The sequence below is a fragment of the Babylonia areolata genome, chromosome 33, assembly GCF_041734735.1.
Source record: "Babylonia areolata isolate BAREFJ2019XMU chromosome 33, ASM4173473v1, whole genome shotgun sequence".
Lineage (NCBI taxonomy): Eukaryota > Metazoa > Mollusca > Gastropoda > Neogastropoda > Buccinidae > Babylonia > Babylonia areolata.
The window spans coordinates 9,243,621-9,246,120 of record NC_134908.1 but is presented as its reverse complement, the minus strand read 5'-3'; positions in this window follow the sequence as shown (position 1 = coordinate 9,246,120).

Genomic DNA, 2,500 nt, shown 5'->3' with positions numbered 1-2,500 from the left:
GAGAGTTAGCATTGAACTGCTGGCACCACTCTGTGAACATTCTTTCAATGGAGGTAGATTCCTTGATGTGGACAACGGAAAATGCCGGAATATTATACATAAAAAGAAAAAGAGAAGGAGAGAGAGAAAAAGAAAAAAAAACGAGGGAAGAAAAGTACAATGAAATATATAAAGTTCCACCTCACCATACATTGCCTATGACGATTTTTTTTTCTTTCTATTAAACGTCTTCATCTCTACTTGAACATGTGCTCAGCATCATACAAGTGTGACGAAATTTGTACTCTGACGTAAAAGGAAAGAAAAAGACAGTGACAATACCACTACTTGAAGGTATGTCAGGTGTCATAGGGGTGGGTGTGACGAAATTTGTTCTCTGATCTAAAAAGAAAAAAAATCGTCTTCACCACACTATGTGTGCTCAGTGGCAGTGACGAAATTTGTACTCTGACGTAACAGGAAAAAAATAAAACAAAAAAAACAGTGACATCGCCTTCACCACTACAAGAACGAAAAATAAAAAAGACAATGTCTCTACCACTTACTTGAAAGTATCCTCGGCGTCATAGGGGTATGACGAAATTTGTTCTCTGATCTAAAAAGAAAAAAAAATCGTCTTCACCACACTATGTAAACGTGTGCTCAGTGTCATAGAAGTGTGACGAAATTTGTACTCTGACGTAAAAGTGGAGGGGTGGGGGGGTGGGGGGGGGGAAGAGATCGTCTTCAACAGCTTCTTGAAGACATGCTGGGCATTATAGGAGTGTGACGAAATTTTTGTTCTCTGAGCTAAAAAGGAAAAAAAAAAATCGTTTTCACCACTATGTGAACGTGTGTGCTTATTGTCACAGTAGTGTGACGAAATCTGTACTATGACGTAAAGGGAAGAGGAGAGGGGGGATGGGAGGGAAAAAATCAGACATCTCTTCTACACTACTTGAAGACATGCCTGTCGTTATAGAAGTGTGACGAAATCTGTACTATGACGTAAAAGCGGAAAACTTAGACATGGTCTTCCACACTATTTGAAGACATGCCTGGCATTATCAAAGTGTGACAAAATCTGTACTATGACGTAAAAGCGGAAAAAAGGGGAAAAAATTAGACATCATCTTCCACACTACTTGGAAGACATGCCTGGCATTATGGAAGTATGACGAAATCTGTACTATGACGTAAGAGGAGAAGAAGGGGGGGAAAAAACATTGTCTCCACCACCACTACAAGAACGTGTGTCTATCGTTATAGAAGTGTGACGATATTTGTACTCTGGCATAAAAGAAAAAAAAAACCAAAACGATATCATCTCCACCACTACTAGAACGTGTGCCCATCGTTATAGAAGTGTGACGAAATCTTTACTATGACGTGAAGGGGAAAAAAGGCGTCTTTACCACTACTTGAAAGCATGTCCGGCGTCATAGAATTGTGACGAAATCAGTACTCTGACGTATAAGGAAATACCAACACAACGTCTTTACCACTATCTTTACCACTATTTGGACGTGTGCTCAGCGTCTTAGGAGTGTGACGACATATGTACTGTCATGTAAAGGAAAAACTGAAAATATCGTCTTCTCCACAGCCTGAACAAGTACCCAGATAGACATGTGACGACATCTGTGCTATGACGTACAAGGGAAAAAAAACAAAACAAAAGTGAGGTCATCAATACAATTTTACCTTCCTGATCACTACGAAAAATGATTAATTATATCCTTCAAAAGGAAATGGATGAAAAGATTTATCGTGGGGTGGGGGAAAAAAAAGATACGTCATTTTAAGACGATGGTGAAAATTGTGTTGTTGTTTTTTGTGGGTGTTTTTATCTCCCTTGAACTGTGACGTCATCTGATGATGCTGGTGTATCGATGTGATGTCAGTCTGACCGCAATATATGTCTTTCATCAAAGTTTTGTGTTTGACCAGTTATAGGGGGATGGGTTGGGGGAACACACACACACACACACACACACACACAGACACAAACTTGGGAGTTCGGTGCACATGGTAATAGCTTTTCAATGATCACGTCGATTGGACAATGTGAATTTGCCCTCAGCACGATATAATTATACAATTATGCATAATGATATTTTGTAAAGCGAAAATATCACATACTCGTGTAAGCAGTTTGGTGGATATCCTACTCGCAAAAGTAGATTTTGCTTTGTGCAGTGGTTTATCAATCAGTCACATCGTTGTTGATCAAGAAAAAATGTGTATCGAATTTTTACTATGTGGAAGTGATGAGCTTAAAAAAAAAACAAAAAAAAACAAAAAATTGTGTGTGTTCGTCTTTCAAAAGAATAAGAGGATTTTTAGCACTTTATATAAAATACTCGCTTGAGGCATTTGCACGATATCTTGAGTTTGTGGATTTGGGTGACTGATGAGAGAAAAGGCATTGTATTTGTATTTGTATTTCTTTTTATCACAACAGATTTCTCTGTGTGAAATTCGGGCTGCTCTCCCCAGGGAGAGCGCGTCGCTACACTAC